We start from the raw sequence: 23,177 nt of genomic DNA, 5'->3' as shown, positions 1-23,177 counted from the left end.
ACTCAGCCTCATCTTGTTCTTAACGTTCTGCCTCCACATTCACAAAGGAAACAACTTCCAGTAACAATTTCAGTATTTCAGTAGCAGTAGTGAATGACCTGCAGATATTTCAATAACTGTGTTGGACAGCTGTAAGAGGGGAACTTGCCTTCACCTTATATCTTCCAGGCTTGCATAAGCTGCCTAACTTGTTATTGGCACATATAGCAGCATTGATGTTACTTGGGGGTTAGCAAGGCAAAGCTTTCCTACCACCTTCTCCTGCCTGAATTCTGGGCAAATGGGGCTCGCAAGTGCCTATTTATACAAGCAGAAAATGTCATTATTCTGTCCAATTATAATCCCAAACTTAAAAATTAATTGAGGCAGGTATTAAATTAAACAGGTTTTGCTTGAGTAAATATTTTCCATTGTGGAGCCTAATCTATTCACTTAATAATCTAAAGCAATTTTATTAATTTTTTTTTGGTTTGCAGAAAAAAAAAGTCTGTTCCATTAGGAACTGTCACTGGCTTAAGAGGATTTTAAACCTTTTTATGGTTTGACTCAAAGAAAATTTATTCCTGCAATAGGTTTAATGATTCTTAGCCAATGTTGTCTTCCCAGCTGCAATTGGGCTGTAATAAAAATAAAATAAAATAAAATTGTCTTCTGTTAGACGTGCACATTCTTGGCTGCCAATAATGATTAATATTTTCCCCTACAAGATCATCTTATTACTCGAGTTTGACTTAAAAGCTGCTGTTCCCTATGGGGCTTGCTACGAGTTTTCTCCCAGAGTGGCTCTGATGCAGTGCAGGTGTGACCTGCAAAGCCTTTGTTTGCTTTGTTTGTAGTCCATCTTTGCCCCTTAATTGCTGATCTGTGGCACTATGTTTTCTAGGGTTCTCTGCACAGGAATGCCATTTTGGGATGATGGAGAATTATTTGCAAGAGGAGTTTCTGAAGAATTCCATGTGAGGAGGGGCCCTCAGAGGTCCCAGTAGAGAGGACTGTCTAGACACCTTGGTGAGCAGAAGAGGGGATGTAGGGCTGACTCTGACCCCTCTCCACTGTTGGGCAAGTCACAGAGGACTTTGACACCCACTCAAATAAAGAGCAGATAGTGGTAGGAAGCTAAGACACTGCAGTTAGAAACCCTTTAGCTGCAGGGCTCCATCCCTGCAGTGCTTGGAAGGAAGGTCTGGATCCCAGCCATCCTCATGTGGTGTCTCTTGTTAATCCTGTGTCTGTCCCCTCTCAATGCATTGGCAGTGCTGGGTATATCCAAGCTCAGAGGTGTGAGAAGCGGCTGGAAGAACAGGGCTGGCCTAGGTGGATGTTTTTTTGAAGTGTTACAGCAGATGATTTTGGGGCATCGCCAAACATATGGGGCTGGAGCTTCATGCTGACAAAGTTTGCGTTCTAATTCGTGTCTATTTGGCAATGCTGTAACAGTTCATAGTAATAAAAACCCTGGGAACAGGAAGGGACAAGATGCTTAGCCGATTTAAGAGAGACCTTTGCCATTAGCAGGACATACATGCTTTCAGATGAGCTTGTCACATCAGGCCTAAATGAATTTGTGATTCATGGACTTGCTAGGCTCTCTCTGCCCTTGTCAGGCAGATCTTTTGGACAATATGATGACACCAGGGATTTTGCATAAAGGAATCTCTTCCCACTTCCTGCTCTCTGAAAGGCAGCTAATTTCAGGACAGAACCTGGCAGCCGATTGTAGGAAAAGAAGTGATCATCAGTACCAGCAATTAAAATTGAAGTGGAAAATGAACGAGACGCTTGGACTAGCATCTGGAGTTCCTTTAGAAAGAAACTGCAATCTGATACAAGTTGTAACAGTGTTGTTAAGCTTGCTAGTGTTGGTTGATGGATATTCCTTCCCTGCAGTTTTTGTTTAGGCAACAGAAAGAGCTGTGTCTCTGAAAACCAAGGAGATAAGGAAAGTCTGCCGAGTCTTTGTACTAAGGAAACTGGAGGTCCTGCTTGGAATTGGTCACTGAATTTGTAACATACTTCTGGGAAACTTCTGCATACGTAACATACCTCTTGGAAAACTTCTGCATTTGTAATGTGAGTAATGTATATAAACGGAAGATCTTTTGTGAAAACATGATAGCAGGATTACCCCCATGCATCCAGTGCTGATATTAAAGAATGTCTGCTTTCTAACACTCCAGCTTGAGTAGTAGAGGGTTTCCTGATCCAACTGTCTCAGGGTATCAAAACAATCATGAGTGCTCAGGGCTGCTGTTTTACATCCATCAGAGCACTGCTGCTGAACAATGACTGTCAGCACAAAGAGCTGCAGGAGTGGTGCTAATGCAGCCTTGCACTAAGCCCAGACAAAGATAAACTACATTCAGCATCATTTCAGAATCCAAGGTTAAACGTCAGGCTGGTCCAAGCAAGTTTTATGAGCAGCCCTTGCATAACAAACCTGTGTGGGTGCAGAGGGGGAGCATAAGTGCTTTTTGGAAAGGAGAATTGCTTCCCTTTCCAATTTCTAAAGGCTCACAATAAATCATAGCCTGAACACTCAAAAACAGAAACCCGATGGCTTTTCTGCTCATCTTGTAGTGAAATAACGGGAGCCGAGGTGAGAAGACAATGCTGTGAGAGGCACTGAATCACCAGGAAGGAAGCAGGAAGACTCGAGCTTGAATTTCAAACTGTATCTGTCAGCCTCCAAGGTGGGTGACCCAAGGCTCAGGGAGCACTGGCAGAACCCTACAGGCTAATGCTTTTTCAAAAGGACCTGAATCCTGAAGGTCTTCTCACTGCAACTGAGCTGTGTGTGGGTCAGGCAAAACTATTTGCAAAACTCCAGTCAGATTCACCTTGGCAGGAGGGGACAAACCTGGACCTGGCAGGACCAAAAGGTACATCTTGGTGACAACATGGAGAGTAGACGTAGATGGCTATCATTTAGAATCATAGAATCTTTTGAGTTGGAAGGGACCCTTTCAACTAGTGGTTGGTTTGGTCATCTAATCCAACTCCCTTGCAATGAACAGAGGCATCTACAGCTGGATCATGTTTATCCACTGCTTTTGTGAGCCTCTGTTCTGTTGGTCTTCAGCACCAGCTGTGTGAGTATGCCCACTTCTCTTTCTTTTTCAGCGTAAGTTGGATATCAGGAAAAGCTTCTTTACAGAAAGGGCTGTTAAGCACTGTAATAGGCTCCCCAGGGAGGTGGTTGAGTCACCATCCCTGAAAGTGTTTAAAAACCGTTTGGATGTGGTGCTCAGGGGCATGATTTGGTGGTGGGTTGTTAGTTAGGGTAGTATGGTCAGGTTGTGGTTGGACTTGATGGTCTTTAAGGTCTTTACCAACCTGAGCAATTCTATGATTCAGTCATTGCGCCTGTATTCCTTTACTGTTTCTGGATCAGTGTAACCATATCACGTGTGGAGAATATGTTTTCATGTTCCTGCTGTTCCAGCAAATTACCCATCCTCACATATGCTCCACTGATGCTATTTCTGGGCTCAGCACTTACCACCTTTGTTGAGAGATGCCCGTATTTTCTCATGTCCTTTTCAGCTGTTCTGGTAACTTAACAAACCTTTTCTACTGCACAAGGGTCTGTGAGTGCAAGGCCTGTTGTGAGAGGCACTGAGAAAGGATGTCTTACTTTTAACCCTTCTCTTTCTTTCACCAAAGCCTCTCTTGTCATGGAGTCAGCCCTTGGACTGCCTTGGGCCCACTGTAGTCCTGGGGGGACGTGGTGGCTGCAATCACGAGTGCTTCAGCCAAGTTCACCACACTGTGCTGACGCATTGCTGTGCAGAGACATTTGAAAGAAGCTTGTGTGGACAGGAAGCGGGACAGATTAGAGGCACACTGAGGCTTTTATTTTATGCCAGGACTTCAAAATGTTCTCAGTGGTATTTCTGAGGTCCCATTTTTAGCCACTTTCTACATGTGTATAATAGAACAGGAGACCAGCCATACTGCCCTTGTGAGCTACACATCGAGTTTTCACGGGCTGAGAGTCATAAGACACTTCACATGTACTAGAAAGCCGATGGGCTCCAGGGGATGAGCAGGACGGGCTCCTTCAGGTCTGCTTCCTGCAGCAGCTGGAAGGCAGCTCACCCAGCACCCCCTGACCATCTCTGCCACCCCATGATCTGCTCTGGAGCCTGAGCTGGCTCTTCCAGGTGCCTGCATCAATTCTAGCCATCTCAGTCATACCACTCAGAGCCCTACCATACCAGCCCCTCCAGTGCTTGTTGAGTGTGTGCGTACAGAGGTACCCAGAGATCCTGGCAGGCTGGGATGGTGGGCAGTGCTGGGATTTTGCTGCCTCTTTCATCCCCCCATATGTTTGCACCCATTCCAGACATGCATCAGTTCCACTCCCACAGGAACACTGGGAAGAACATGCTCCAGCTGCTGTTCCTCCATGGTTGCTCCCCAGCAATGTAAACAGTTTACAGGGGACTTTGTAAACAGCAGATTTGTTTAGGATATTGCCTGCATTCCCTCCTTAGTGTTCCCTTATTCTGCAGCATAGGGCAAACATTGAGCTGCCAGTTGTAGGTCTGTGTCTTGCATCATCAAAGGGAAAGATGCTGGTGACTAAGAGGAAGGAGCGATGTGTGCTCCTGCAGTCTGTGTAAGCCTGCTGGGTTTGGAGGATCCCTTCAAGGTCTCCTGTACATGTTGCTGTATCCAACAGAGGAAAGATGGCATGGGTTGAGGCTGCTGCCCTCTCCTTTACATGATTGCATGAGAGAACAGAGTTTATCTGAGTGGAGAGCTTGCTGATGCTGTGCCCAGGGCACTGTGAGATTGATGAGCAATCCTCAAAGATCTTCATTTTCTATTTGAGAAAGTTGCTGACTCCCTGGGGAAGCTGGTTGTCCACCCAGGAAGTAAGGATGTTAAATTTACTTGGCCTTCATCCCTTGGGAGTAGCGTCTGAAGATGTCTGTTCTCCCTTCACAGCTGTCCACAAGGGGGTTCTGCCCATGCTCATCGGTAGATAAGCTTCTCTCTGCTACCCCTTGACCTCTGTAAAGAAGCAGAGAATGGAGAGAGCAATTCTACCTGGGTTTCTGCTTCTGCCACAGGAGCTTTCTGAGCTATACTTGCTCTGTTAAACCTCATATGCATGCACTGAACGTGAACAGTTGCAGAGGTGGATGGAGGAAGCTCAAGATAGAGGCTGACGTGCCATGAAAATGATCTAGCAGCAAACAGAAATGTTCAGAAGCAATCGGGGCAACTGGATGAATGAGGGACAATCCTCAAGCGCCCAGATGTCTGAAGGGTGAATCCAGCCTTTCTTCTGCTAGTAAAACATCACTTCTGCAGTGTGGCTGGGGGAGGTAGGTGCCCAAACAGGTGAGCATGTTGGGGCTTGACTTTCAAGAAGCATCTAGGGATAGTCAGCAGACAAGGAGCGAAAGTAGTTTGAATGTTACAGTGTGCCTGTTGTCTGTTGTTTGATTTTCTGCAGACATACTTAGGCCTGAGCAGCTTCCGCTGTTAGCGTGACCATGTGAGGGGCTGTTTGACCCACTGTGGCAATGTTGACGTGTTCATCGTTATTGGGAAGGCAAGGCCAGCCAGTTCTTCCAGATGAACGTGCTACTTCTTCCTTCAGAAGCACGATGTATGGCACGGACTCAGCTTGGTCAAGGAACAGTCATGAGGGGTGACTTTTGGATGTCCCTGGATTTTTTAAATACCATGTTAAAACTCTGTTTTCCTTTGGAGGATGTTGGATAGTTGAGCTCCGTCCAGCAGAATCTTCTTGGCTTTCTGGTGAGCTTCAGCTGTAAATATTTGAACAAAAAAGTCTCGTCTTAGCCCTAGCGAAATTTAATCCCTCTGTACATAATGAAATCTGGCTTAAGTCACAAGTGAAAGCGAGAGTGATAGTTTCAGGTGTTTCCCTGTGGGTGTTAGCCCACATCAGCACAGAAACAAGCGTGTAACTCATCACGGGTGGCAGCTTGCTCATCAGGAAGGGGCTGAAGGGGCAACTGCTTGGCTGAGCTTAATGTGCGCCTGAACGGGAAAACAGGAGGGCTTCAGGTCATGATGGATGAAGTGAGACAGAAGGTGGAAGACACAGCGCTGTTAGGAGAGTAGCCAATTCTCACCTCTTTCTGTTTCCTCACAGTTTCTGTAGTTTGCCTGTAGCTTGGCACCAGTTTTGCTATAAACCTCAAATCTCAAGCAGATTGTCATCCCTGCCATAGGTAGAATCTCCCTCTGTTCAGCTTGCTTATCTGCTTCATCCCCTCTTGAACAGACAATGCAACAGTATAGGAAGGATTCTATTAAATTCTTTTGTCCCTCAGGCCCTCACCTTGATCATGCAGAATTGTGTGAATAGGAGGCAGGAAGCTCTGCCTTCCTCCCATCCCATCTGCCCAACATTTTCGTGGAGAACTCTGCTGCAACCTGAGTTTGGGCCACTGAACTCCCAGAGGGCAGAGCTGAGTCTGAGGGGTGAGAGAGGAGTGCAGATTAGTGAGGAGATGCTGAGCAGATCTGTGGAAGGAGACAAGCAATACCAAAGCAGAAGAAAGAAGAGGGAGAACAAAATGTGTGTGGGGGTTGTGAGTCATTTGGCTGTGATGAGAGTGCTCCTGAAGGACCACCCAGGACTTGTACACATAAGAGCTGAGAGGAGGCAGAGGGGTGCAGCACTGCCAGGCAGACCCAAGTGTGCAACGTGATCCTCAAAATCAACTTTCTTACATGAGAAATCTGAGGGGGCTTCTTGGGGCCAGCAGTGCTGGTGGTGCAGAAGGTGAGCAAAGAAACAGGTCAGGAAGGGCGGGCAGAGCAGCTGCTGGGGCAGCAGGTCAGGACCACGGCACTGGCCAAAAGTCTCTGCAGTTCTGTACAGAGAATATGTTTAAAGCATTGATGTTTTCAGAGGATCGCAGAACTGACAGCTGCCTCCTGCAGCCATCAAAGGCCTTGAAATCCCACCTTCCTTTACAATAAGCAGGTGCCTCACTTAGATGTCTTGAGTGAAAACATCTGGAAGCCCCCAGACTTCACCCCAAATTCACCCTGCCCATAACACCCACGCAGACAGGTTTGTTCTTCCTATATGCAGTCCCTCCACCAAAGGCAGTGAGTGCAGGCTGTGCTCCTTTGTTTTGGCCTGGGCTGAACTGTGTGTGGAACCCATCTGGGAGAGAGGTATGCATCCATGGTCCAGTCACACACCAGCGCCTGTTAAGAGGCCTTGGATTTGGCACAGGGACCAACTCCTGCTTTGCCTTGTGCTCCTGCCATTCCTCTGGTGGAGGAGGCAGGTGAAAGTAATTGGCAAAACCTTTAGGGATTCACGTGTCTTCCATCCCAATTGCAGTGCTGCAGTGGTAGGAGATCTCCAGCTCTCAAGCTGCAGAGAGGTCAGAGTAAGACCAAATCAAACAGGAGGACAGTTCCAAAAAGCACTGCCTTTCTATCAAAGCAGCATCCCCAGTTGCAAACTAGTGCTGCCCAACAATGCTTTCTGCCTTGCCACTGAGAACTAACTCTACCAATCCTTTTGTCACAGGGCCACCAGTGAGGTAGTGTATCTTGTGATCAAAGCAGCAGTGCCTGTACAGCTGAGCCCTGCATCGCTTCCAGGTCCTTTGACTTTGGCTTGACAAGTGATTCTGAAGGTAGGGTTGAGATGGCAAGTGCTATCAAATTAATAGGGAAGATGATTGCTAATAAACTGGGCGTGATAATACTTGGCAGGGTGGGAAGGGCTGATGAATGTTTGCTGAGCCACTTGAAACTCTGAGAGTGCCTGGAGTGCTGTTAGGTGTGCAAAGTGATTCTAGGGAGGGACACATGCCTTCGCTGCTTGCGAGCTGGTGCTGGGGGCTCTGGCAAGCTGAAACAATTCCCATTTAGGTTTGACCTTTTGCTGGATATTAAAGCCTGGCTGTGGCTCAGTGAGATGAACACTGCAGCAAATGCAATTCCTCAAGATGAAATATCTCTCCACTGGGTAATTCCAGCCTCATTTTGAGGGTTGTTGTATTATTTTTTTTTCCTTCCCCCTGAATCATTTATTCCCAGTGTCAGGAAGGTGCAGAATGACTTTCCCCACTGGCTTTCAGAGCTTCATTGATTCAACTCCCACTCCTGCAAATGTGCTGGACCAGCAGCCCTTGGTGTCTGATATTCCCAGGAGGCGGATGGGGAAGGCAAGGGTCTCAGGGCTTGGGGGAGCCCTTCAGTGAACCCATTCACAGCTTAGGTGAGATGCTATCAGATATTAAGCTCCACAGTCCAGAACCTGTGTTTTTATTTGCAGAGTTTTGGCCATAAGTGCCTGCTCAGCAGTCTGCACAGGGAAAGGGAAAGAGGGCACATTAAAATTGCTGGTGAAAGCAGGTTTTGTGCTGGAAGGACCAGGAATGGGCACACTCACAAGACCTTGACCACCTTCAAATACTGCCAAAGGTTACAGAAGGCAGTGCAGATTGTTGTCCGTCTGCAGTGTTCAGAGAGAAAAGGGATAGGGTGCGTTACAGCAGTTTCCCAAGACGAAGGAGATAATGGCAGATGAGTGGTAGGGAGAGGAGTAGTGTGTAGGGTCATCTACAGTAGGTTGTGTGCAGCACCTATGGGAATGCCTGAGACTGTACAGAACGCCACAGACCTCTGGCCCTTCCTGCTCTCTGGTTCAGGTTGCATTTAACTCCTTTGCTCATGCTGGTTATGAATCCGGTCCTTTCCCTTCAGCAAAAGAAAGCAATCTACTCCCACAAATGTGTAGTGAGCAAATTCAATCACTTGTGTGTCTACCAGACAGAACTGAGTGAACCTAGGCCTCTGCCTGTCATCATCAATCTATCAGCAGCCCTATATCTGAGTACACACTTCATGCTCCCCACTGCAGCTCCCTTCTCTGATTGAGGTGGGAGGAGAAGAAGCAGTGCAGCAACACCTGGAGAAAACAGGGCCCAGAGTCCCCTGAAAATTTGGGAACCCAACCCAAGATGTAGCAATCATGTACTTGTGTCCTAGCAACATTGTCCTAGCAACAGTGCTCAGCTTTGGCATTACCTAAATTGTGTAGACACCCGTGCTCTTGGTGGTGTTCTCCAGGTCTCTGAGGTAGGGTGCATAACTCCAGTAATGTAGCAGGATCTCTCCCTTGGCTTTGCAGTTTTGGAGGCGTAGGTGAATTGTCAGCTACTTCTGGCTTGCGCAGCTCTACAGGGTTTTGCTTTGCGCTGTGATGTGCTTTTTCCATCTCCTGAGGCTGTTTCACACCAGACCCTTTGGAGAGGACAATCTCTTTATCTGTGAATGTTTCTGCTATTGGAGCAGAGCTGAGTCACTGCTGCTTTGCGCTTGGATACAGTGCTGAGCATGGTGAGGGGGCCAAGTGGGTGTGAAATGCAAAGCACTGCTTGCCCCCCGCTCCAGAAGAGGAGCAAAGAGAGCAGGAGAGCTGTGATGTTGTCCCAGTGCTTAATGTAGGGCGAGATGTATGCCTTGTGTCCTGCAAAGCTAGTAGCCAGGGACTTGCTACTGATCTCCAAGCTTTGACTGACAGTTTCAAGTTGTCTGTCTGTACCCACTACAGGTTGCAAGGCTCCCCTGTCAAGTACTTGCAAATATTTCTATTTGTTTTCTGTTTGGTCCAGTTTCTCCTGTTTATTATCCTAAAGGTGCCCAGGACATGACTGACTTCCCTTTCCAGCCCTCGTTTGAATTCCATTTAACTTCTACTTCATCCTGCTAAGAAGTAACAAGTACTGTTCAAAAGCGCAGAAGAATTAAGATGGGTCTTTGCAGTCTTCCTTCCATGGGATCATGCGTGGTGCTCTCACATCTGTTGGGCTCATGCAAACCTAAAAACACCAAAAAGTGCAAAAGGTGCTGGTGGTGACTGCAGGGGGCTGGGGGCTGCAAAGGAGCCAGGATGCTCAGTGCTGGCAGGTATTTGAGTCACTGTTTATTACAGTGCTACACAGGAACGAAAAAAGATCAATATTTATTAGTCGCAGAAAGCATAATTTTGCATGGAAAGCATCGATCAGCATGTCAGCCAAGACAATGTCATTACATCTTCTTTACGATTTGGTCAACTTCCCTACATGAGTAAGGACTGTGTTCCCCTAGGCAGATGGAGCTGGGGGCATGGTTCTGTGTTAGAGGGGAGCAGACAGGGCCTGCAGGGGTTGTGATGCACTGAGGATTGTGTTTAAAAATCTCGTCTAGGTGGAACAACCTTGAGTGCAGCCTCCCTTACAGCGCTTCCAAATCAGATCCTAAATTTTTAGCCTTTTATCCCAGTGAAATAAGCTGCTTGCCAGCTGGGGTCAGGGTGAAATCTCCCTCCAGAGGGTAATACTGCACAGTTATGGGCATTATGGGATGCTGATGCCATCCTTTAAGTCAAACCAGCATATGTGGGGAGGATGACTGTCAGTCCCTGGAGTTACTGCGGTTTTGTAGTAAGATCCCCTTATTCATCTACTGAAGCAGTTCAGACCCTACCATTTCCAGAGCTGTTCTGGCCTCAGCAGACACACAGGAGCACCAGGATGGGCATGTAAGCAGCAGGCTCTATGATTTGCAGAAAGCCAGGGTCAGGGCTCCTGGGCCAGTGTTCCCAGCAGCGCTACTGGTTCCTTTAGGGCAAGCCACAAGTCTACCACATGCTCTGCAATTGCAGACTTTGGCTTCCATTTAAACACCAAAAATAATTGGCTCAACAAGATGGGAGTGTAGTGGCTTCTCAGAAAATCCTACTGTAGGAGTCATGATGGGAATTCTTTGAGACCAAACCTTGTGGTGTGTCTGAGCCAGGAAAGTGCACCCCTGGTGCTCAGTAAAAGAATCCTGACCAGACTGGTTGTGAGACTTAATCTAGGTGTTTGTAGATTGAAGGTATTGTCAACTGAAGATGAGTGGCCCTGTCTGGCTATCTGTGTGATGGATGAGGTGTTGTTCTACGCAAGCAGAAAGAAGGGACTTCCATGTGGACCCTGAAGTTTTTAAGACCATTGTTCCTGCTTCCACAGCCAGGCTGACCTGCAGAACAGCTGTTTGCCAGAGGATGGGTCTCTGTGTGGGGCATGAGGACCCAGGTCACCCATTCGTACTGGGTGGGAGCTCTTTTGGGCCATGGTAGGAGCTGTCCATTACTGCAGTACCGGAGCTTGCAGTGCCATCTCTGCTCTCAGACAAGCAGAGCTGTCCTTGTTCTCCTGTGGTGCTCATGTGCCTTGGGGTGAGTGTCTTAAGGCAGAGAGGTGACCCCACAAGAAATACACGTCGTGTGTGGTGGGACTGGGCATGGTGGCACTACAGGAGCTTTTGGACTTTTTGGTTGCACTCTTGCCTTGCAGATACGATGCACAGTGTGGGCGGTTCTGCTGTGTGGTGTCTCAGTGAGAGAACCCTTAATTTTGTTTTAGGACATAAAAAATGTTTGGGCTGAACAGACTGATGGTTCTTCCAGCCCAGCACCATGTCTCCACCAGAAGCCAAGGCCAGATACCTTAAAGGAAGGCATAAAAATCCCCTAATGCTCATAACTGTGCAGTACTACCGTATGGGGGGAGATTTCCCCCTGACCCCAGCTGGCAAGCGGCTTATACCCTGAAGCAGGCGAATCAATAGCTGTTATGATTTTCATTTGAGCTACTGTCACTGCGGATGATGTTCTTATTCCCATAAATGTCTGATCCTATTGTGAAACTCTCTAATGATGTTTGTTATACTGCTTTTTTGATATCCTGGTGAGGAGCTGATGTTCTCAGATACAGTAGTCAGGGTATATCATGAATGACCTGCTGCAGGCTGCTGTTGGGATCCGGAAGGGGAGCTTAGCCCCTTCCTCACCAGCCCAGCCAGCTCCTGTTCCCTTCCTGCTATTTTAAACTGACACTCCTTTGCTTTATGGTGACCATTTGGGGAGGGAAAATGACTGATGAGTTTCGTATCTGTATGGATTTTTGGCTGAGGCACTGCCCTACAAGCAGAAGTGTACCAAAAGTAATTTGTTTCCCTCTGGAATATTTGCAGGGTATTTCTTAGGGATTGTGAAGCCGATAACAGACTAGTTGATCTTTGGTCACCAGCTGTTTCAGGTGATGGAAGCAGTTTCTTGTCTGGCAGTGCCCTGTCACTCCTTGTCTCTTTGGACATCCTGGCCAAGGCCGAGCAGCCTCTGAGCAGGTTGGTGTACAGCAGAGGGTCCAGAGGACCAAAGCTCACTGCAGTGTCTAGGAGAAGACCCTGATGCGACTAACTCTAAGTGAGAACTTCTGGTAGCATTTGCACCAAGTAAAAGCTTTCATCCAGAGAAGATCCCCTCCCAGCCAGCCATCTCTAGGGTGAGATGTCCAGCCCAGGGACTGCTGCTTCCACTCTGCCTCTTCTGCCCACTCCAAGCATGGGAGAAGGTACAAGGAAGGCTACCCACAAAGGAGTGGCGGAGGTGTGTTTGCCTGCTAGCAAAACAGCAGAGGGGAATGAAGGCAGGAGAGCAGGTCTCATCATGTAGAAAGGGGAGGAGGTGACACAGCCCATGATAATTGGACCATTAAATCTAGCAAAGGCACTGACACTTACACAATGTAGCTTAGGGAAGCAAACGTTCTGTAGTAGCAGTAACTCTTAAATAGCAAGCAATAATAAGCAGCTGCAGTCATTATTTATTTATTTATTTATTTATTCTGCTGACCTGGTGCTTAATTCTGTTGTTCAGACTCTGGGTCAAATTGTTCTAAACCACTGTGTAAAGGCCAGATAGGTTTGCAGAGATGTGCTGGCAGGACTGAGAGGAAATTTTGGCTCTGACAGTTTGCAAATGCCTCTCAAATGTCTGCTTGTGTTTTCTATGCTTCCTCACTTCCAGCTTCAGAAATCTCTGCATGGGAGAGAACCACCCCAGTCCCCTTGGTCAGATCCCCCTTTGTTCAGTGAGTCACCAACTACAAGGGATGCCAGAGCTGCCTGAGACAGTCACAGAATTGACTTCAAAACCTTAGAGATTGCAAATCTGGCTTTAATTCTTCTTGTTTGTTGTAGGTCTGGGGAGTGGGGTTTTCATCTCTGAGCCACTTTCTCAGACTTTTCAGCTGTGAGAGCTGAAATGCCAGTTTTGTAGTAACAAAAGTGGAATTTAGCATGCGGAGCTGGGGACTGGAGAACAACACTCAGCTTCTGAAAGCTTCACAGTAAGTCCAGGCTGTTAGGGCTTCCAGAGCTGCTACTCATATGCACAATGTCCAGATGAAACTCCTGCTGGTGTCTGCATCTGAAGGTGTTACACCCTGGTAAAAGGTGTGTGTGGGCGCAGAGAGTCCCCAAAAGTCACTAGAGCTGGCTCCAGTTAAGTATGTTCTGCCTATTACCAGTCCTGTGGCATCCCAAAATGAGGCCCTGGGAATTGCAAAGCAGTCAGCTTTCATTTAAAGCCCAACCTTGGCATCAGGCTGCTAACATGGCAAGGAGGAGAGATGAGTTAGCTGGCAGCCTGCCTGTGTGTGGCAAGGGCTCTTTAAAAGCCTCAGAGGATGCATTAGTTTGATGTCAAAGGCTTTGTTTGTGGCATTCCCTGGAACGGTTATCCGCCCTCTGTGCCTGTACACATATCTCCTCCCTGTCTGAGTCTCTGAAGCTCCCCCAGCCCATGGCCAAAGATTGCAGGGATAGCTCCAGTGAGACAGATGGAGATGGATCCTGGCCTTGATGGGGACAGCTGCATCCCTGACAGTCCCCTCTGGTCACACACCTGTTAGGAACTATACTTAGCATGGGAAAACTTTCCAGAAAAGAGAAAGCAGGGAGAAGTCTCCACAGCAGGTCTTCAGGCTCCAAAAGGCCTTTCAGTGATAGCATCCCAAAATGACAGTCAGGTGAAAAGCAGGCAGTATACCAAGATGTGCTGGCACTGTTCAGAGACAGCCTGAGTGCGTGATGGCTTCATAAGTCCTGGCTGAGCCTCTAGGAAGCCTGGTGTGTTTGTCCTGCCATGCCTGGCAGTCCAGATCACTCAGCATGTGGGAATGGAGGGAGATATTGAGGGAGGCGAGTGCTAGGGAGGCACAGGTAGAACCCTTGCTTTTGCAGCATGTGAGGCAGCACAGGCTCCATGTCCATCACATCACCCAGGATTGTTGCAGTACCTCCAGCAATTAGAGCAGTTCTTAGTTCTGGAACACGCAGCAAGCTGTCTGCCTGTGCTCCAACTTGCTCGCAGCATTCACTGCCATCCATCCGCCTGCCCATCATCCTGTTGTGTATCTTCCTACCTCTACAGCTCACAGAAGGTGTGGAATGAAAAAATCCTCCACTTGTGGAATGAAATCCTCCTCTTGGTGCTGTGCAAGGTGAGGGAATGGGAGGCATTTCAGTTTTTCTTCTGTGTATAAATGAGGAGCCTGAAGCTAGTGCTCCTGCTCTGATGCTAACTGAATTGCAATAAGCTTGCTTGCCAGTCCCCCTTCTTGCAACAGCAGAGGCAGCAGATCCAGGTAGGCTTAAAGCCCATGTTTTCTCTTTTATCTTCCTCCCCTTGGCTGAGCAATGAGCTGCATTTTCACCACACGTGGCTCCCATTGGCCTGATGCCATCACTGCCACATCACTTGCAAAGTGCAGCAGTGGCTGATGTAGAGCGAAACCCTACCAGTGCTTCCTAACTGCAGGAGGCTCATGATGACTGAGAATCCAGCAGCTCTCTGATGCCTCCAGAGATGTACCCCAGCTCCCAGTGCTGCTGACAGGTGGCATTGCCTTTCTGGAAGGACTCACTGCATGCCTGCCTGCATACCATGCAGGCAGTTAGCATTTCAATATTTGTGGCCACCTGGGCTGTTGCTTGGCAGAGGGATTTGCTGTACTTAGATGAAAAATAAAACAGGAACTTTTGTAGCTGAAAGACAAGCCTGGGCATAACATAGAATGGCCTGGGTTGAAAAGGAACACAACACTCGTCTTGTTTCAACCCCTGCTGTGTGCAGGGTCGCCAGCCACCAGCCCAGGCTGCCCAGAGCCACATCCAGCCTGGCCTTGAATGCCTGCAGGGATGGGGCATCCACAGCCTCCTTGGGCAACCTGTTCCAGTGCGTCACCAGCCTCTGGGTGAAAAACTTCCTCCTAAGATCCAACCTAAACCTCCCCTGTCTCAGTTTAAAGCCATTCCCCCTTGTCCTATCACTGCCCACCCTCACAAACAGCTGTTCCCCCTCCTGTTTATATGCTCCCTTCAAGTACTGGATGCCCACAATGAGGCATCTTCAGAGCCTTCCCTTCAAGCTAAACAAGCCCAGTTCCCTCAACCTTTCCTCACAGGAGAGGTTCTCCAGCCCTCTGAGCATCTTAGTGGCTTGCTCTGGACCTGTTCCAAAAGCTCTGCACCTTTCCTGTTCTGGGGGTCCCACACCTGGACGCAGCACTGCAGATGGGGCCGCACAAGAGCTGAATCAAGGGGTACAATCACCTCCCTCTCCCTGCTGGCCACTTTTCTTTTAATGCTGCCCAGAACACAGTTGGCTTTGGGTGCACACTGCCGGCTCATGTCCAGCTTCTCATCCACCAGTACCCCAGGTCCTTCTCCACAGGGCTGCTCTCAGGATCTTCCCCCAGTCTGTATAAATACCTGGCATTGCCCCGACCCAATGCAGCACCCCGCACTTGGCCTTAGTGAACTTCATCTGGTTTTCATGGGCCCACTTCACCCTGTCCAGGTCCCTCTGCATGGCTTCCCTTCCCTCCAATGGATCATCTGCACCTCTCTGCCTGTTGTCATAACATCATCCTTCTTGAGTGCCATCAGAGGTGGGATGAAGGCTCTCCTGGAATTAGAGGCACTAGGCAGCACAAACTGTTCTGTCAATGTGCTTTATTGGGCTACATCAAGGTGGAATCAAGAAAGGAGTTTAAAAAACAAAACACAAACCAACAAACAAACAAAAGCCCCCAGAATGGGCTCACTGAGCCAGACCAGCTCATAAACAGATTAGAATGCTGGGGAGGTCAGGTTTCAGCTGGCATCCATGAAAATAGGGGAGTTCTGGCGTTGTTGGAGGGTGATTCATTTCACTGGAATATTTCAAGGAGGAGAACCACACAGGAGCTGGGAGCGCAGACCCGCATAGAGAGGGGTCCTGTGTTGAGTTTTTGCCTCCAACTTCGCTATTGCAGGTTTATGCTGATACCACGTCTATCAGGAAAAGTTATCTGTTTCTGTTTAACTCAGATGAAAGCCCGTGTGTGGTTATTGCATTCTAAGTTTGCTAGAACTTGTTAATAATTTAGGATAATAGAGTCAGTCAAATTAATTCACTTCTAAAATTGAGCTTATTTGCATTGGCTTGTCTTTTTTGTAACAGATCTCTCTGCGGGCATATATTTGTATAAGCTTTTTGTATGTGCTCAAGAGTGTTTGTGTGCATATGTAATTTCTTTCGCCATCTTACAACCAACGGAGGCTGAGCTGAATTTAAACATTGCACTAGAAAAATAGTTTCTCCCTGCCTGTGAATATATTCAGGGAAGGTCCACCCCAAAGTGAAGCCAAATAGAGGGGAAATAAATCCAAGGGAAAAATGGGGTTTGTAATGGAAATGCTCTCTTGTCTTAAATTATAGCCAGGCATATGTGAAGCTGAAACACATGCTGAAGCATCCAGACGGTGCCTCAAGCTGGCCACACGTTCCCAGAAATAAAGAAAAACACCAGAGCCTACCTGCAGAATGACCTTTCTCCTAACTGACTTGCAGCTCTGAAGCTTTTGTGCTGGAAGAGATAGGGCAAGATACATGAAGTGACAGATTGCTACTGACAGTGAGAGGCTCTTTCAGCTACATTTCTCTGCAGCCTCGGTGATATATCCAGGGGCTTGTTAGAGAACAACAGCACCAGCCAATAACCAGTTGGTCTAAGCCCTAGAGATAGACCGTATGTCCCACACTCTGTTTCCTAATCAACGAGTGTAGAGTGAATTCAGCTGCAGTGTTGCTTCTCTCTCGTGTGTTATATAGGAGGGAAACACACCCGTGTATTTATCTGTGGCAATGCCTCTATCTATAAATAACAATGTTTGTATCTGTGCGTGCGAGTGCATATTTATGTGAGTATGTATTTATTGTGGGTGAGGCTGGCTGTAGAGCAGCCCATGAAATGGAAATCTTTTTGTGCAAATCATGCTTTTGGAGGAGAGGAGAGCCAGGAGACCAGGGATGATGAATCGGCCCCGAACTGCGAAGAAAAATTTTTTTAAAGGCAAAACAATTTCAGGGAAAGAGTCTCCAAAAAAGTCCAGTTTGGGGAGGTAGCTCAATTGAATTGCTGGTTCCTGGCTGCTTGCCTGGAGGGCCTCTTGTCACTTCTACTTTCTTCCAACAAGGCAGAAGGTGGAATTGACAGCAGCCTTCCTGCCAGGCTGTTAGAGAAGCGGTGAAGCCAGATGCTTTGCCTCCCTGCTCCATCCCCTTTGTGCAGCCCAAGAGCTGGAGAGTGAAGTTGCTTAACTTTTCCGTCTTCATTCTCCAGTGTTCCTGGTCTTGTGCTGTGGAATGCAAAAAGCAGTGTGTCTGCACAAAGGAGTCCTCAGCTGGTGAGGGATGGGGGTGTGCATGTCGCATGGTATTGTCATGCTTTTGTCCACAAAAGTAAAGTCATACTTTTGTACACTGTGTTTACGCAGAGCTGCGTGTTGATGGAGATGAGCTGACACAGAGTCCCTTCCCCTAGAGCATGACCAGGGCAAATAATTAGGATATGTAATACATCACATAATGTTTTCAGAGATTCCATTTCGCTACTAAACCCAAATTCAACCCACGCTATTTGTGTAACTGCATAAAGGTTGCATTGTAGGGGACACCTAATCACATCCTGTGATTTCTTTTACAAGGACAATATCCTCAGCCCCTCTCTTTTCATCTTTTTATAGGGATATGGCCTTTAGTTGGTAAGAAATTTTAGAAGATCCTGTTGCTGTTGAATTCTGTGTGCATCATTTAACTAGATAATTTGCTGGCTCAAAAATTTCTGTGTAATCAAATTGGTTGGTTGTTTTGACATTTTTAAATGCTGGTTAAAATGATGTGGAGAATGGGCCCCTCTATTTAGATTCTTGAGGTCTAACCTGCACCAACTTAGGGGTTGTGCGTTTCCCAACTCAATACGCAGAAGTTGCATCACCATCTATCCAGTGAGTGTTCGTGTGCTTCTTCCTCCTGTCACTGCTCTCTCTTGGTCCCTCTGCCACCTGCTCTGGGATGAAGGCAGGCTTTCCTCCTTGTTTGGCATGCAGTGTTGCTTGTGCCAAGTCAGGCAGGAACGAACATCAGCCTAGGGCAAGCCACGAACATTTATAGCCTGCAGCAAGGCAAAAAGGATTGCCCAGAACAGCCTTTGGAAATATTTTAATTACCCCTGATGAACTGGCAATCAGCTTACTTCAGGGAAAGATCACAAGTGGAGACAAAATCTAAGGGGAATTTTATGCTTGGAGTCAAATTTCAGCAACATTTTTGAAGTGTTTCTAATTGGTAACGTTTACAGCCATCACCAAACATCCCCAAATCAAAACAGTTCTGATATATGTGGAAAACAGATCTCAGTTGTGCAGCTCTAGTGCAGCGTTGTGAGGTGGATGAATGTGCGGCTTGTAAAAGAGTCTGGATATCAGCCCAGCCACCAAGATCATTCTGAACAGCTGGTCAGGAGACCTTTTTTATGGACTGTGAATCAAAAATATATATATGTATGTTTTTTTGTATCTCCAGGCTTGCCAGTGAAAGAAGAGCTTGCATCTGCTTGATGTCTTTTGGATCAAGTCATCTGCCAGCCAAAGCAGTCTCTTCTTGCCTGCTTCCAAGAGGCATGAGCTTAAACAACTGGTCTCAGAGTGGGGTGTATCTACAGTCTTAGCTGCGAAGGAAGGTGATTATTCCTCCCTAGTAATTCAGTTTCACATAAGGAAATTATCACACACAGAGGCGTGCACCTTCCTCTGTTCTGTCAACACGCACTGCTAGAAAGATTTATTTCAGTAATAAGGTCCTTGCAGTGAAACTTAACGAAAATGAGGGGGCAAGTTTATTAATTATATATTTTCCAGTTAATGAAACATGATATTTAAAGGAAATAATTGCAGACATCTCCCTTGATGGCACAATTCATTTTCAGTAATAAATGGTTTGTGTTTCCTTTTGTTGAACTGATCAGTTACAGAGACAAATCCTGCCTTGTGCTAGGCCCCTCTTATCTCTTTTTTATTTGCAGGAGATGAAATGTTCTCCTGTTCAGTGTATGCGGAAGAGATTGGAGCTGAGTTGCTATCTTCGTAACAGTAAAACTACAGCGAGATCTGAATTCTTTGTTCATGTTTCATCGCCTGCTTTGAGGCAAGCAGTGGTGATGAGATCAGACATCAGCCGTAGGGTGAGTACAGATACCACCCACACCAGCTCTGCCAGCAGACTGCAGTCTGTATCTGGTTCCTCCATTTCTGTCTGTCCCTCACAGCCCTGCTGCAGGCCCTAATAGATGTAGAAGCCTTGTTATACAGGACTCAGGTATGTCTTCCCTCAGGCTGCTTCTAAGCAGCCACTTCCATTTATGCTGGAATGTTATGTAGGAGCTCTCAGAACACTTGAAGCCATTTTCAAAACCTGGTCATGGATATACATTTTCTATCCTCATTGTAACTTGACAGGTTATCTCTTACAATGTCCAGGTGAGTTCTTATGTGCACTAACATTTGTAGAACAGGGATGTTGGTTGGTTGTTTTTTTTTTCAGTATCGTTGATAGTTTCTATATGCTCCTAACACCTTTCAAGCAGGTTGGCAGATTCTACCTCATGTAGGTGTCCACCTCTCATTTTCTGTCTGCTACCCGAGGCATACTACAGAGTCTGTGACACACAGCTGAGTGATTTTTATTCCTTCCACTTGAGGGAAGTATCTTACAACATTTTACACTAGTCCACTGCAGTTGACTCAAGCCACCTATTCTTGAAATGCAGCCAACAAGGTGAGAGAATGTTTAAAAACATTAACAGCGTGCAGATAAAACCGAGACAGAAAGTAGAAAGAGAAGTGGGATGAAACACCATTAGCAGATGAACTTGGTGTGCCTACTAAACACGGAGCCATCCTGAGTGACACGTGCAGTCCCTTCATTTTTTTCTTTACAAGTTGTTGGTGAAGTTGGTAGGTTCTCCCCATGGTGTTCACTGCAAAATAAACTGTGACAGCTGAAGTCATTAGCTCTAATAGCTATGCACACCTCAAGACAACAGTCCTTTGTCACTATGATGTTGATGGGAACTCTTCTAGGAGGTGCTTATCTAAAGGTGTGCCACAGGGATTAGGGCTAGGTCCAGTCTTCTTTGGTGTCTTCCTCAGTGAGCTGGAAGAAGGGGCAAGCAGCATGTTAATGACATCTGTGGCTGAAACAAAGAAGGGACAGTGTAAAAGGCACAGGTGCCAGCCCACCAGAAATGGGTAGAGCTGGGCTGGATCTGCCATAGGCTTTCTGTCTGTCTTTGAATTCACTTGATTTTGTAAGTAAAATGCGGCGTCTGTGCAACCAAAGAGGTGGGTTGGGTATTTGTAAGGGCATCTGTTCAGCTAGTGTTGGGTACTTTGCTTTATAACACAGGTTTTTTGCAGGCCCATCTTGTGAATATTTAAACGTGTGAGTAGTGGAAGGAGCAAATCTGGATGGAGGCTTGCGAGCGTGGAGGGAAGTAGAGTGTGTGTCTACTAAACACAGAGCATGTCTCTTGCTCACGTGTGCACGTCTTCCAATACCTCCCAGACAGATTGTCATCCAAGCAGCTCTGACAGCTTGCAGGCATCAATCACACAGACTCTGCAATAACTCTGCAAGGTCAGGAAGTGGGATCAGGTGGTGGAAAATCTGTGTCTCTTTGTTCCTCTGAGGAACAATTTGTGCCTGAGCAAGGAGAGGTGAGCAGAGGGTAGCAGTGACTCCTGCAGGAGTGCGCATTTGCACAGAGTTTCCCTGATGTGCCTAGAGCCAGGAATGGGAGCCAGGTCTGCTGAACCCCCATTCCCTGCCTTGCCCACTAGAAATACTTCCTCCCCACAGAAGCCTCACTGTGAAACCACCCACAGGAGAATGGCTTTGTTATTTGGCAAGGAGTGCCAAGGCTCCCCTCTACCCAATCCACAGGCACATTTCTGGGGTTACGTGTTTACTAAAATCTTGGCTTTGCTGGTTTGGAGAGAATAAAAGTTGATTGTTCACCAGCCAGGGATCAGCTTCTCCCTGCCTGTATGTGTAAATATGTCTGTACTGCCCTACCAGGTCACGGGGAATGTTTGTGGTGTAGCAGCCTGCTTGTGTTAGAAGCCTTCTCTCTCCCTTGCAATGAACACATCTCTTGTTACCTGTTCTCTCCTAAGGCTTTTCTCATCTCTCCTATCCTTAACTTGGCTGCTTTGGTTTTAAGGCCTTGTGATAGCTGGATTGATGTATTTATTTAATAATAAAACTTAAAGAGCTAGTTGTTTTCTGCATTACCATGTCCCAGACACTGCCTGTCTGAGGAGCCGGGTCATGATGGGGTTAGCATAGAGAAAAGAAGGGCTACTTGATGTGTGTATCATCTCAGCCAGCCCTGCTGTTCCTGCTGCCTCTCAGCCTTCTCCCACTAACCCACCTTTTCCTGAGCTGGCAGGAAAGATTGTTGCTGTTCAGGCTGTCCTGACCTTACCAGTTCCATCTCTCACCATGTAGAATGGATCATATAAAAGGACGTTTGCAGCCCAGGTCTACAGAGAGAACCATATGACAATAGAGGGAGGATAACAGTAAACTACAGCAAGGGGATGGGCTTGCCATCTCTTTTTTCTCCTATATTCATCCTGCTAGGTGTTACAGTACATGTTTGCCTGTCTCTCATGGCTCCATGCACCCATGTCTGAATGTGGCTGTGCAGATTTGGGCATGTGGGCTTGTGGGGCGGAGCAGAGCCTCTGTGCACAGCGCTACTGCTGCATCAGATCCCAGCTTTGTTTTAAAACAAAGGTAAGAGATCTGGATTCTGGATTTTGATCTGAGGCATCTGCTGCTCCAGATCTGCAGGCAGATCTGAAGGCAGTCAGCTCCTGACTAGTGCAGGAAAGTGTTTCCCAACCCTACAGCTTCACACACTCAACTGATAGGTCTAATGGAACGTTTCGCTGCTTTGGGAGACTTAATGTTATTCAGCTTCCTGAAATCCTGAGTTCTGTGATATCTGTGTGACAGCACTGCTATGAGCAGAAGTCAGTCGAACTGCTTCATCGCTAATGTTTTCCTGTCTGTTGGTTTTACAGCTGAATAATGAAACTCACTTCCCATCACTCTCTGACCTTGGCTTTGCAGAGTGTTCAGGTGCATCTTAAAGACTTTGTGTTTCAAGAAGCAGAAGTCTGCCACAGCTGCAGCTCAGTGCAGTGCACGGCTCGTTGCCTTGAAGAGTTTGTTTCCCTGAACGTGCAGTTCTTTCTTTAGTCAGAAGTCTATCTTCAAAATTTCTGCTCATAAAACTGAAAACAATGAGACTGTTTTGCACATCAGCAACAGAATGAAGAAAGTGGAGGCAATCAGGACCCCAAATAATTATGTTTATCATCTATTATCATCATGCAGGGCCTGACTGCACATAAGCACTTCTAGCTGGCTGCTTGCAAGAACAGAAGGCAGGGAGTACCATTAGAGAACCCACTGATTATTTAAAAGGATACTAGCCAGCTGCTGAACAGTGCAGCAGGGTATTCTCTGGGCTGTGAGCACACCTATTTATTATGTATGTAAAAAACAAGGGCATGCCCAGTGCTGGACCTTCTGTGTGTGTGCAGATATTGGAAGGTTTGGTTTCTAGAGGTAGACTGATGGAGAAATAACAACCCAGCCCCTTTCTGGCTGATCCTGGGAATTTGGAAGGTGTGATCTAGAAATGTCCACTATCGCTTGAGCCCTTCTCCATGAAGGGGATTCTTCCAAGGGAACTCTCTGAAGTTTCCCCTCATGGCTCTGTTTGCTCCTCCCTAGCTTCATGCTGCCCTGGGGACATGTAACCCTGAACAAGGACTTCAGGACTGAGTTTCCCACTAGCAGAAGTATCCTCCACCACACTGCTGCACAGTCTGAGGGTGCTGGGCAGAAATGTTCAAGCACCTTCAAGTGATCTCAGTTCAGAAAATAC

The 23,177-nt window shown here is 47.1% G+C and overlaps 1 protein-coding gene across 5 annotated transcripts in view; it reads left to right on the top strand.

The window, feature by feature from the left end:
- LOC140256630 (uncharacterized) overlaps positions 1–23,177 on the top strand; it is a 93,691-nt gene that overhangs the window by 23,092 nt on the left and 47,422 nt on the right. For 3 of the 5 annotated variants that reach the window (XR_011904823.1, XR_011904822.1, XR_011904821.1), the window contains 3 exons: positions 884–1,008; positions 1,888–2,070; positions 2,578–2,678. The gene's annotated coding sequence lies outside the window, so the exon portion shown is untranslated. Of the gene's footprint in view, positions 1–883; positions 1,009–1,887; positions 2,071–2,577; positions 2,679–18,739; positions 18,897–19,238; positions 19,398–23,177 lie in introns of those variants that run through there. The other 2 variants (XR_011904819.1, XR_011904820.1) reach the window with 1 other exon arrangement.

Source organism: Excalfactoria chinensis, chromosome 10 (genome assembly GCF_039878825.1).
Source record: "Excalfactoria chinensis isolate bCotChi1 chromosome 10, bCotChi1.hap2, whole genome shotgun sequence".
Classification (NCBI taxonomy): domain Eukaryota; kingdom Metazoa; phylum Chordata; class Aves; order Galliformes; family Phasianidae; genus Excalfactoria; species Excalfactoria chinensis.
Note: the sequence above shows the minus strand (reverse complement) of the source record. Positions and strands in the feature narration are given on the sequence as shown.